This window comes from Megalobrama amblycephala, linkage group LG8 (assembly GCF_018812025.1).
Source record: "Megalobrama amblycephala isolate DHTTF-2021 linkage group LG8, ASM1881202v1, whole genome shotgun sequence".
NCBI classification, from domain to species: Eukaryota; Metazoa; Chordata; class Actinopteri; order Cypriniformes; family Xenocyprididae; genus Megalobrama; species Megalobrama amblycephala.
In genome coordinates, this window is record NC_063051.1 from 29,854,308 (window position 1) to 29,868,329 (window position 14,022).

General features: G+C 43.6%; 1 long non-coding RNA gene across 1 annotated transcript; it reads left to right on the plus strand.

The window, feature by feature from the left end:
* The first annotated feature begins 4,489 nt into the window (after window positions 1–4,489).
* LOC125273290 lies at window positions 4,490–7,579 on the plus strand. The gene is made up of 3 exons (XR_007186041.1): window positions 4,490–4,689; window positions 4,857–4,927; window positions 7,533–7,579. It is a non-coding gene; the product is annotated as an uncharacterized LOC125273290 (long non-coding RNA).
* The last annotated feature ends 6,443 nt before the right edge of the window (window positions 7,580–14,022 follow it).

Genomic DNA, 14,022 nt, shown 5'->3' on the forward strand with positions numbered 1-14,022 from the left:
GGCTACGGCCAATCCTGGATCTGCGCGTCCTGAACCGGTATCTCCACAAGATGCCGTTCAAGATGCTCACGCAGAAGCGCATTTTCGAATGCGTCCGTCCCCGGGATTGGTTTGCAGCAATCGACCTGAAGGACGCGTACTTTCTTGTCTCGATTCTGCCTCGACACAGACCCTTCCTGCGGTTTGCGTTCGAGGGTCGGGCATATCAGTACAAAGTCCTACCCTTCGGGCTGGCCCTGTCCCCCCGCGTCTTTACGAAGGTTGCGGAGGCGGCCATTGTTCCCCTCAAGGAACAGGGCGTTCGTATCCTCAACTATCTCGACGACTGGCTGATCCTGGCCAGCTCGCGAGAGCAGTTGTGCGAACACAGGGACATGGTTTTAGCTCACCTCAGCCGGTTGGGTCTTCGGGTCAACTGGGACAAGAGCAAACTCGCCCCCGGGCAGAGGATCTCTTATCTCGGTCTCGAGCTAGACTCGGTCGCACGGACTGCGCGTCTCACCGAGGCGCGTGTCCAGTCGGTGTTGAACTGCCTGAGCTCGCTCAAGCGCAGGACAGCGGCTCCACTGAAAGATTTTCAGAGGCTCCTGGGGCATATGGCATCTGTAGCCGCGGTCACGCCGCTCGGATTGCTCCATATGAGACCGCTTCAACACTGGCTCCGCGGCCGGGTCCCGAGATGGGCGTGGCAGCGCGGCACGCTCCGTGTCCCCGTGACACCGAGCTGCCGCCGCACCCTTGTCCGGTGGTCGGACCCTTCGTTCCTGCGGGCCGGAGTACCCCTGGAACAAGTGTCCAGGCATGCTGTGGTCTCCACAGATGCCTCTGCCACGGGATGGGGGGCCACGTACAACGGGCATGCAGTGTCGGGTCTTTGGACGGGGCCTCAGCTGCATTGGCATATCAATTGCCTCGAGTTGCTAGCAGTACGTCTTGCTCTGGCCCGCTTCAAGGAGCTGTTGTCAGACAAGCATGTACTGGTCCGTTCGGACAGCACTGCGGCCGTTGCGTACATCAACCATCAAGGTGGTCTACGCTCCCGTCGCATGTCGCAACTCGCCCGCCATCTCTTGTTGTGGAGTCAGAAGCATCTGAGGTCCCTTCGGGCCACTCATGTCCCAGGTGTGCTCAACCGTGCGGCCGACGAGCTGTCACGGCAGCCTCCACTTGCGGGCGAGTGGCGGCTCCACCCCCAGGCGGTTCAGCTGATTTGGCAGCGTTTCGGCGAGGCCCAGGTAGACCTGTTTGCCTCCCCGGAAACTGCCCACTGCCAGTGGTTCTATTCCCTGACCGGCGGCACGCTCGGCTCGGATGCCCTGGCACACAGCTGGCCCCCGGGTCTACGCAAATATGCGTTTCCCCCAGTGAGCCTTCTCGCACAACTCCTGTGCAAGGTCAGGGAGGACGGGGAGCAGGTTCTGTTAGTGGCTCCGTACTGGCCCACTCGGACCTGGTTCTCAGACCTCATTCTCCTCGCGACAGCCCCTCCCTGGCCGATTCCTCTGAGGAAGGACCTCCTGACTCAGAGACGGGGCACCCTGTGGCACCCGTGTCCCGATCTGTGGAACCTCCACGTGTGGTCCCTGGACGGGATGCGGAGGTTCTGAGTGATCTCCCGCAAGCGGTCATAGACACCATCACTTCCGCTAGAGCTCCTTCCACTAGGAGTCTCTACGCGCTGAAGTGGAACCTGTTCGTCGAATGGTGCGCCTCTCGCCGAGAGGACCCCCGATCATGCTCGGTCAGATCTGTGCTTTCCTTCCTGCAAGAAGGGTTGGAGCGAAGGCTGTCTCCCTCCACCCTGAAGGTGTATGTTGCCGCTATCGCTGCACATCACCACGCAGTTGAGGGTAAGTCCCTGGGGAAACACGATCTGATCGTCAGGTTCCTGAGGGGGCAAGGAGACTGAATCCTCCTCGCCCTTCCTCCGTACCCTCTTGGGATCTGACCCTGGTTCTCACAGCTCTCCGGGGTCATCCCTTTGAGCCTTTGCGATCAGTCGACCTGAAGGTTATGTCCCTAAAAACTGTCCTTCTGGTTGCATTGGCTTCCCTGAAGAGGGTAGGGGACCTGCATGCGTTTTCGGTCGACGAAGCGTGCCTAGAATTCGGGCCCGGTGATTCTCACGTCATCCTGAGACCCCGGCCTGGATACGTGCCCAAGGTTCCTACCACTCCCTTCAGAGATCAGGTAGTGAACCTGCAAGCGCTGCCCTCGGAGGAGGCAGACCCAGCCCTAGCTTTGCTCTGTCCCGTCCGCGCTCTGCGTGTGTACGTGGACAGAACGCGAAGCTTCAGGACCTCAGATCAGCTCTTTGTCTGTTACGGAGGCCAGCAGAAGGGAAAGGCTGTCTCCAAGCAGAGGATGGCCCACTGGATAGTGGATGCCATCGCCTTGGCGTATGAATCCCAGGGCGTGCCTTGCCCGCTCGGGTTGAGAGCCCACTCCACCAGAGGGGTGGCCTCTTCCTGGGCGCTGGCTCATGGCGCCTCGCTGACAGATATCTGTAGAGCTGCGGGCTGGGCGACACCTAACACGTTCGCTAGGTTTTAAAGCCTACGTGTAGAGCCGGTATCTTCACGTGTACTCGCATCTACTAGTCGGTAGACGTGTTGTACCCGCTCTAAGTGTCGGCTTGCAATGCCATTCCCGCCCCCTGGCCGGATACGTGCATACTTTTACTCCAGTCGTGTTCCCCGCTTGGCGAACCCTGTCGAGTTCCTCCGCCTCCCCCTTCGGCTCGGACATTGCGGAGTGTCTGATGCCAGGCCTACATCCGTCGCTGACGCTGTCTGTTGGCTGGGGCCCATATGTCGTGACCCCTCTACGTGAGCGGTCCCATATGTGTATTGTCCACGGGTCTAAACTCCCTACGGCGAGCCCGTGTCTTTCCCTTAGCAGAGCCAGCTCTGCTGTCACCTGTCAGATGAGTCTCCCCCTACCCAGGTGGAGCCATCCCAGGGACCCCATATGCGTACTGCCCCCCGGGCCAGTCCATATGTGTATTCTCCACGTAAACTCCTCCCCCATTGGGTAGGTAGTGGCCTCCGCAGCGTCCCTTACGGGTTCGCTTCCCCAGTGTAGTCTAGTTTACTTAGTGGGTATTCGGTAAGACAGCAGTAAACTCTCTCGGCGTAAGCTCGCCCCTTCACCGTTCCAGCTGGTGCTATGGGTAGCCGAGCTTGCGCTGGGCACTGGAAGGGGTTTCGTAACTGTGGCGCTTTAGTTGGGATCCCAATTCGTCGGTCACTACTGACGTACGTCGAACGTGACCGACTGAAAGGGAACGTCTCGGTTACGTATGTAACCCTCGTTCCCTGAAGGAGGGAACGGAGACGTACGTCCCGTCGCCACAGTTCCTGTACCCTCGCTGTAGTGCGGACACCAGTTGTCTCCTCAGCGAAAAACAGAGTGCGATTGCATCCGCTTCCTATTTATATACACCTGTCGGGGGCGGTGCGCATTATGCAAATATCGCACGCCAATTCCATTGGCTTGTTTTAGTTCACACGAAGCTGATAGGGCTCTCTAAGCGATATCCCAATTCGTTGGTCACTACTGACGTACGTCTCCGTTCCCTCCTTCAGGGAACGAGGGTTACATACGTAACCGAGACGTTCTTTTGAACTTTCTATTCATCAAAGAATCCTGAAAAAAATATTGTACACAAATATTTTGTACAATTGTACACAATAAATGTTTCTTGAGCTGCAAATCAGCATATTAGAATGATTTCTGAAGGATCATGTGACACAAGACTGGAGTAATGATGCTGAAAAAGTTTTGGGTCTAATTCTCACTATTAACTATTGACTTTTACCTTAATAAACTTCTTATTACTGTTCAGGTATAGGGTAAGATGTAGAATATGGTCACTCATAATAAGGCATTATGTGCTTTATGAGTACTAATAAACAGCTAATATAGTAATATACAAGCAACTAGTTATTAGCTAAAGCGTTACATTAAATAAAAATGTTTGTGTGTGCGTGCGTAGTACTATTGGCAGCTGTCAAACAGCGACAAACTCCGAGAAAGAGAAAGTCCGTGGCAGCTGCCGATGCCACCGGAAGTGGCGCTGCGACCTGCCGCTGCCAGAGGGAGCGCCAGGCCCTGCTGGAAGATGTGGCGTTGTGTGAACCTATGTTCTACATATCCTGTAATTTTCGCTGGTTTCAAAACGCACAACAAGCTGCATATTAGCCTACTTGACTTTAATTTTCACTTAAATATAGGCCTAATACTTGACGGTTGGTGACATATCATCGGAAAAACTAATGCCAGGGCGTTGCCATTGTGACTTACCTAATGTAACTGGTGTAAAAAATTTATTGATTTAATTTGACTTGTTTTGTTTATTTCCTTTTGTATTTGTATTATATTTATCTTTTTCTTCTTCTTTTAAATTGTTTTATTAATGCTTTATATTTGTCTACATTTGTAAAAAAAAAAAAAAAAATTGATTTAGTGAACTTCACGAAATTTTGTTTCTATATTATCGTTCACAAGTTATGTGAAAATAACGCTAAAGTAGCGGAACTTTTCTTTGGGGATTTGTTGGGGAAGGGAACGTTGTCAGTGGAACGCACCTGCGGGGTTTCCTCTTGCACGGCAAGCGATTGCGTCAGTCTACTTGTGTATGAAGCCGATGACGCATGTGCTTTTCGCTTCTCCACGAAAAATATTCTGGTATGATGATGTTACTTGTTTAAAATGCATATTTGTTGCTGGAAGAATGTGATTGACTCATAGTAACATTTGATTAAGTTAGCTATGATGAAAATGTATTGTTTAATGTGTTATTTGATTTAAATGATGTATATTATGATGCTAACTAATTAGCATCGTATGCTTAGTATGCTCCAGTATACCAGAGTGGGAGAAGTTGTCGCCCCGTTGCTCCACTGATTATTTCTCTTAATTACAGGTATGTTTGATCAATCAGTTCTGTTTCAAAAAGATAAAGAGATTTAGTTGACTGATAATGAATGTATATTGTACAGAGAGTGTGTTTCGGGAGAAAGAATCGGATTTAATTGTTTATGCTGTCTGTGACGCACTTTGTGCGGCCTGCACATGGTACGGTGCTGAATATATCCCATGTTTTATTCTATTTTTGATATATAATGTAGTGATTTTTACTTTGTCCATCAAAGGACACAAAGTAAAATAGGGATTGGTACTCAAGTCACCGCTGACGTTGTGATTTTTGGATCATACGTCTCTTGAGGTGTGGTTATGAGTACATCAGATGACCACTTTCCCCTTTTTCCCTAGTTCAGGGCACCAGTCAAGGTCTGTTACCTTGGCAGTATGAGAACACTCCCAACAGGGGCTTTCATTCATTTAGAATTAATGTAAAGTGGTCAGCTGATTTATCTGAAAGATTGGTGATATTGCTAACTTGTAGAACCTTTTCTGTATTATCAGCACAAGGAAGACACAAGTGTAATAAAATAAATTTTATTAACAAAAAGATAAACAAGAATAACTAACACAACTACTAAATGAATACCATGAATGATAAAGGAATAAAGTGCATAAGATACATAGAATACAAGTGTTTAAGTTGGGTGTGGCTATGGAAGAGTTACGCTATCTTATGGAAAGATAAACTGTTTCTCTGAAAATAATAAGGTGGAGAACCTTATTATGCACCAAAAAAAATAAATGAACGATTATTTGTTATTAACTAAAATCAGCTATATTACATCTAATGGAAGTTAGGAAATTATATACTGATAATATACAACAATGCCAAGGTCTCTGGAAAGAGGTTTGGTTAAGTGATATTTACGTTCCACTTGGTCGAGTCCGATGATGGTGACGTCTTCCACTGTTTGTGCTGGGTGACAGTGCAGTGGGGAGAGGAGCCAGAATCTGTTTCAACAGTCTTGAACACGAAGCTCTGTGGGATGCTGATCTCCTGGAGCACCAAAGGGTCCTAAAATCTGGAACACGCAGATGAGGCCCTGGTGTAGGTGCAGAAGGTCCTTAACAATCTGGAACACGCAGACGAAGGTACCTTGAAGTGAAGGTTTGCTCTCCTGAGCTTAACCTTGTTGCGGATGTCGTCACTGTTTCGCTGGATGGAAACTTTGAACGTAGTGTTGGTTAACGTCTCTTTCCTCAAAAGCTGGAGGCTTAGAACATGGTCGTCTCTGTTGTTGTCTCTTCTGGATGGACCAGAGGCTCAGAACGGTATATCTGTTAATGTCTCACTCCTTACAGAGTTAAGACCCAGAACCGTGTATCTGTTGTGTCTCAGCTTCGCAAGCCGGGACTCAGAACAATATCTGTTATGTCTCACCCGATGGGAGACTCAGAACAAGGAGTGTCGGTAGAAAGAGTACCTTTATCCCTTTCCGATGAGGAGGAGATTACATTTTGGCGCTTCTCCATCCGAGTGCTGTGATTGGCTGCTGGCATCAGAGGGGACACACAGAGTGTGGCCCACCCTTCTCTCCCCTGTGGAACTCATTTGCATAAAGCACAAAGTTGGAAGTCTTTACAGTGTCTTTAAAGTTTACCAATGCATTTCTCACTTTCCAAACCACCACCAGAATACCTTTGGCAATATTCTAAACAAATAGAGACTAAACATGATGGAAAAAGATTAAACTGTCATTCAATTGTACATTAACAGCTGAATTTGTATCAGATGTTGCACTACAAATAACTGTCACTGAGAATACTTATTTCTGGGAATAAGTATGAAATGGATGTGTAGTTTGCATCAGTTCTAAGGTTTTCAAACATAGTTTTGAATGGATTTGGATGGATCTTTGTGATCTCTCTTTGTTTCCCATTGCTGCTAAGGTCCTGAGGAATTTTTATGGCAGTCTCTGGCCAACCTTAGATGGGTGAAGGGTAATAACTGCCTGTGGACCAATGATAAGTCTTGTCCTTCCCAGGCTTGATACAAGAGGTCTTCTTCTTACCCTCTAAGAGAGGTCTGGATGTTGTCCTTCCATCTTTATCTGATGGCGTAGGACAGTTTGTTTGTGTTAGTCCACCAAGATCCAATCAAAATGTAGCAAACCTTTGTCCACTGTTACAGAGAGAGAGGGGCCCGGCCATAAACTGGGCCCTGGAATTCACTACAAAATGTGTGAAATATGGGTTTATATATAACCAATGGTATTATAATTGTTTATATGTTATTATAGGATGTTATATTGTATAAATATTTGAATTAATGCATATGTTAATAATGTAATATAGATATTGTATTTAATATACTATTGTAATATACTAATTATTTTATATTATACACTACTGTGATATATTTATTGTAATAGAATAAGAATATTGACCTGATGTATAAGAAAAACAAGATATTTATATATTTATAAGCAGTATAATTGATTTTTATTATTGCCATTATTGTATAATGTCAGTCTACTTGTGTATGAAGCCGATGACGCATGTGCTTTTCGCTTCTCCACGAAAAATATTCTGTATGCTCCAGTATACCAGAGTGGGAGAAATTGTCGCCCCGTTGCTCCACTGATTATTTCTCTTAATTACAGAATTACAGTGCTGAATCTCAACAAGTGGTCGTGTGGTCCTTGTGTGAATGTGAGAGTGACCGGTCCAGACACGCTACACTAACCTATGATGACTTGAAAACTGAGCGCTCAGCTCGGTCATTTCACTCTCGTTGGATGCGTCAGCGTCACATTTGCATAGGCTGTACTATTTGAATTAGTGATTGGTTGACTGCCAAATCAAAATATTAAATAGAACGAAAAAATAACGTTATTAACCGGTTAATGGCCATTTCAAATGAGCGTTTCTGTTCAAAACGATTAAATTTGATTCAGTTTCCGTTTCTGGTTACATTCCGGTCAAAATTTTGTTCGTTTCCGGTTTCGTTCCTTGAACCAGTTCAGAGCCCTGCACCCAGGTATCGGATCAGTACTCGGTATCGGCCGATACCCTGAGCTCAGGTATCGGAATCGGTATCGGGAGTGGAAAAGGGGTATCGGAACCAGGGCCGGATTAACATAAGGACTAGGTGGGGCTGAAGCCCCAGGGCCCGAGGATAGAGGGGGCCCGTGATTGGCTGGAGGAAATGAGATTGACAAGTGGTTGATTTGTGTCTAATAAAATAACAAGAAAAAATGATTGGAAAATGTGCCTGACTGATAAATCACCGTCCAATCAAAATCACTTTACAATTTGCGCCATGACATCAGGAAACGCCTCTTTGTGTTATGCTATCGCATGTAGACTAGAAAATGGGAAATTGGCTTTTATTGCTTGTTCAGCCTCGCTGGTGTTCAAAATGATAAAAAAAAAAAAAAGTGATAGTGGTGCGCAAAAAAGGAAAAATAAGCTTAAAAGGGAGAAAAGGGATGCTAGTCTTACAGCAAAAATTCCAAAACTAACTACTTCGGTTCACATAAAACATCCGAGCCAATAAGACCCCGCGTGCAGCGGCAGCTCACAATTATCTTCACCCACCGACACCGTCGCCGATCTGCGTGATTTACATGCTGAAGAAGGTGAGATAGCAGCTGCAGCAAGTTATTATTCTTATAACGAGTCAAGCCCTATTCGGATGGTAATTGTTTCTCATGAAAACGTAAGGTGTTTTCAACATTTACAGGGACGAGTCGATTGATTTTATTGCCGTTTGAATTCAGAATGTCAGTGTTTTTCTCTCATCATCATCACCCGTGTAAAAATCCCGAATTAACTTTCCTACTGTTTTTTGACGAACACCAATGTCGTGTGATTTGTCTCCACTATCTGCCTTTGAAGCACATTCCATCAGTTGCAGTTCTGCTGGTGCCTCCATCCGTACAACTCGACCTCGACACACTCACATCACATGTTAACACAGCTGTAATGACTGAGGCAAATCAGACACAATTATTGGTTAGTTAACCAATAGTTTTAAGCTCACTCTGGAGACTGTCCCCATCCCCCGGGAAGTTTTCAGTTAAGTTTATTGCGCTGAGGAATGTGGTTGCCGCATGGAGAACAGAGTAGAGACACAGAAAATCTGCATCTTCCCTGCATTTTCCACACAGAACACAGACTCTATGGCATTAATGTATAGACAGACTGTGCTATAAATGAATCCTTCTCAGGAAATGGTATCCATTATTACTGATGTTGTATTGTACTCATTGTATTTACATGTTTGATGATTGTTAAATGTTATGACCTGCACGGTAACTTCAATCATGCCATGTTTAGTGTCTATACGTTCGTAGCGGGAAGATTTAAATGCTTGTGTATGCGGTTACATACATACCTGTGCAACACATTAGTATTAAAAGAATATTTAATAGTTCTGATTCAAGAACTCAGCTTGTTAATCTTTCTGGGTCGTAAAAGCCCTGACAGGAGGGGTGTTGCCACCCAGAATTACAACATCTTCATTGGTCCGGTCAACAACTGAGAGGTGTGACTTTGACCAGAGGTTAAAAACCAGCGAACAGTGCCACTCCCTCTCTTCTTCCTTGCTTCTGGACGACCGAACAAATCTCCTTGCGGCCGGCCTCTCTAGGCCCGGCCGCAAGGCTGATAGGCCCCTGGCCTACAACACCCAGCCATGTGCTCATCACCCAACAGACTGGCAACAACTTCAGATGATAACTTCAAGAGTTATCCTCAACCTGCAGATCCGACGCTTTTCAGCCTAAAGGCATCTTGCAAGTATCGTACATTTTAATGCTAAACAGCGATTTAGTATTGATTTGTAAAGACTTACCTTTGCTATTGCCAAAAGAAACTGATGAGTCCTTTCCAGATTGCCTTTGACATTTCATGTAGCTCTAGTAACAGCATCTCTTCCGGTTCAACACTATCATTACTCATTCTGACTTGCGTGTGTGTGTGTGTGTGTGTGTGTGTGTGAGACCCTTTATGTATGTTATGTTATGTGTTTGTTAGTTTAGTTATGTGTTTGTGAGTTAGTTAATAAAGATTGTACACAATACACGTTTGGTTCTGACTCCGTCTGCTAATGAATTGCCTCTTAAGTGATAGATCCGGACTACGTGCTCTGAGTAGTACAGTACAATAAGAAATATTATTTTTCCATAACTTGGAAATTGACATTTCTTAGAATTAATAAACAATCAACACTGAGCGTTCACTGGACGAACAGGTTAACTGATTGTAATGTTAATTTTAATGTAGCTACGTCCAGTTAATCTGATTAACGGATTTGCATATTCATAATTAATCATAATTAATAATTATAATGAGTTATGAATAATTATTAATATTTCCCCTTTGAGTTAATGTTCACTACATATTTGGTGGAGAATACGGGCATCATTTTAAGCAATTGTTTGCAGATGGACCAGTAATCAATCATGTGTTTTGGCATAATTTTTGTTAACATCTTATACATGCACAAACTGGGGCTTCAATGCACATTCTCTTGAACGGCAGAACGTTCCTTGATGCTATAAGGCATGTTTAAATTGTATGAAGAAGCTAACCTGAAATTATCGAAGAAATCATAATTTCAGTTGCTAAATGAGCGTAAAACTTTTCTGACGACGGAATCGCAGATTAGTAGCGCGTACAAAAGGGTATCAAAAGTAATTAACCTGAACTTGGGCGTAGAAACCCCCGCTTTCAGCTTTAAATGCATAAGTCTTTCTGACGATGGAATCTCAGATTAGCAGCACGAACAAATAAACTAACCTGAATCTGGGCGAAGAAATCCCCACTTTCAGCTGTAAATGCATAAGCCTTTTTCTGATGACGGAATTCCAGATTAAGCAGCATAAATTTACCTGTGTGACGAAGAAATCTCACTACAGCGTTTGTAATGGTGTTCTGGGCGAGACTCCCCAGTCACCGATTAAAGGCCTTTTTACTGTTCGCTCCGTCACTGTATTCATATTCATGCGCGGGACCGCACATATGAAACACACGCAACGAACCTGTGGTGTAAATTCTAGCGTAGCTAACTAGCAAACTACCACCGTCTGTGAAGTGATGTGCTGTTGTGATTTGTGAGTTATGCGTGACCACACTGGAGTTCTTAATGCGGGCTTGCAACGCGGTTAGAATTCTGCTCCATTCTGATCGTGTTGCGGGCTGGCATTGGTCTCCTGGCAACGCATGACAACAGAGCGTGTAGAGCAGACACCTCTGAAAGTCTGATAGCAGCACACCCACATCACAGACTGTTGTGCAAACAACGAATCACACGTAGCCGAATCTAGCTCTATAGAAACCCTACGCGTATACCCTACGAGTTAAAACCCTTTACCTCGACTAAAAGCTGCTAGCACCCTGTTAGCACCTAGACATGTGCAAGCGTGAAGCATTCAAGCCAAAGACTTTATAGACTTTGGGATTCCCTTTAGGAGGGATTTTGATTTGAACCGCTGATGGGAACACAATGCGTTGTGAAGCTCCGAATCAAATGAATCAATTGCGTCACAAACGATTCACTGTTCGAACCGCTCAAAGCGCCCCTTTGCGAGCCAGAACAGTAAGCGTAGTGAATACTAGAGATATACGAATACGAGACATCTTTAATAAGCCATTCACAAATGGTTATTATTAAGTTGTTATCAATTAAATGTGATCAATGAATCATCTAATATCCTTAAACCTGAGGTTTCTGTCAAGACATGATATTTCAGTAAACTGTAGCGCTTATTGAAACACTCTGAAACTGCTAGGACACATCACAAAGCCTCGTTTACTGAAATCACTTGACTGTGGCAGTTTGACACACGCTCCGAATCACTGATGCAACACAAACGATTCATTTGAGTTCCAAAGCTTCACAAGGCACGCCTCAAAAGGCACCCATCTCTGGTTTAAACCGTTTGTATGTGTGTGCGTGTGTGTGCGTATGTGGCGTCACTCACGTTGTCAAGTCTGAGTACCTCTATTCAGTCAAGTTGAATTTAAATTAAATTTAAAATTTAATTAAATCAATTTGTTTAGTTTCCTATCTCTACTTCATGCTAATACTTTGTTCACCTGACTATCCCTATGCAGCCAAGTTGAATTTGGTTAAATTTGAAAATTTAATTAAATAAATTTTGTCTGTTTAACTTTCCTTTTAGATTTCTAAATCTACTAGGAAATTCTAATTGTATTTTGTTCAGCTTCATTCCTCCTCTACGTGTCATTTTATTTCCTTCACTTTCTTTCTATATCTCTGTTCGGCCAAGTTGGATTGAATCAAACTTAGCATTTAACCCTCTGGAGTCTGAGGCTGATTTGGGGCCTGGAGAAGTTTTGACATGCCCTGACATTTGTGCTTTTTTCAGTTGTTCATAAACATATAAATGACAAAAGTGTCATTACACTGTATTCAACACAAACTAGGCTACAATAATATGTGAGGAACATGTATGTACATGTTTGTGTTTTTGAAGGAATAATGTTTATGCATGGTTACTGAAAAAACAAAAAACTTAAGTCACTGAAATAAGGCCAAAATAAGTATATTAAAGTATATTAAGTATATGTTCACAAGACTTTTGGGTATTGGAGGTTGTAGACTAGAGTTTTTGCTTCAAAATTATGTAGAAATTATGCTGCCTACTCCTTCATATAAAACAATATATTGATTTAGTTTTTGTAAGACACTTTTTGCCAAGAAACACAGTATGCATGGAGGCGTGAATCACCACTGAAAAATGGGCCATTCTCACCTGAGAAGACAAAAGAATTGGATAGTAATGAGCTGAAATGACTTTATATATATATTATTATATATAATTATATAATAATATATATTATTATTAATGAGGCATTTCAGTCAGGTAGGCTGTGAAAAAAACCTTCTGTGATGTCTCAAGCTCATCATGATATATGAAACATACAGAAACATATTATTACAATATAAAGTAATGGTTTTATATTATACTTTAAAATATAATGTATTTCTGTGATGCAAAGAGTCTGAATATAGGCTTTTAGTTTAAAAGCATGCACATTTGGAGAAATATTGGATTCTCATATGCTTATGTCAATTTTCTATACAGAGAAGTTATATTTATTTAATATTCATTGTCATTACTATGAGCGCTGGTGTTTTCAATTCATCCTTGAAGTCGGAGGGCGCTCTCTGTGCATTTTTAGTCCACAAATTCATCTAAAAGAAGAAGAGGCTATTCCATGAATGGAGTTTCCAATTTATACTGCAGCCGGAGGGCGCTAAAGAAACAAAAACTCATCTAAAATTCATCTGTAGAAGAAAAGAAAACAGGAACTAACTGCATGTCTTCTAGAGCTCCCTAACCATGACTTTTACATCCAGATAAACACTTTTCAAGACAATAAATACACGATTGAGATGATGAATGCATGTATTGCCTCTGAATTTGCGTCTGAATAGCGCTGGCTCCGTGGGCGTGGCCGCATTAGCGGATAATGAGCTGAATCACGGACTTCTGACATGGCTCTCTTTTCATACAGATTACATAAACACGGAAGGTTTGTTTTCGATTTGACTTAAATGATTTAAAACCTGACATCTTAACGTTTTTTTAGACATAAGTTTAACTTTTCTGTGATTAGTATTCACTAAGTTACAGTTCATTTTCTGAGAACTATCAGATTGGACTTCGTTCAGAGGGAGAGGAGAAATCACGCATCATGTTAGTTTTCTTTATTTTACAAAAAGCGCAACATTGTGTTTTTACTCTGAGTGTATACAAATAAAAGAAGATATTCTATAGTTTCAATTGATATATTACTTATGTCTCTATGACAAAAAATGACGGAGTATTTTAAGTCTGTTTTGCTGCAATGTGAAAAAAAACCTGCAAAACGCGCCGGCGCGTTTTCAGACCTCAGAGTGTTAATTAAATCAACCTGGGTATTCACATTCCCTAGGTCTAAAGGGACCTTCTGTTTTTATTTTATTTTATTTTATTTTTTTTGTGTTATTCTACTATCACCCTCTTCCCTTCTTCTATAGGATTACAGTAGTTCTAGAAACTGTTGTTTCCTTAATGAGGCATAATGAGTTATAGGTTATTACTACGCTAACACCTATCTCTCAGCTCCCCCTCCTCA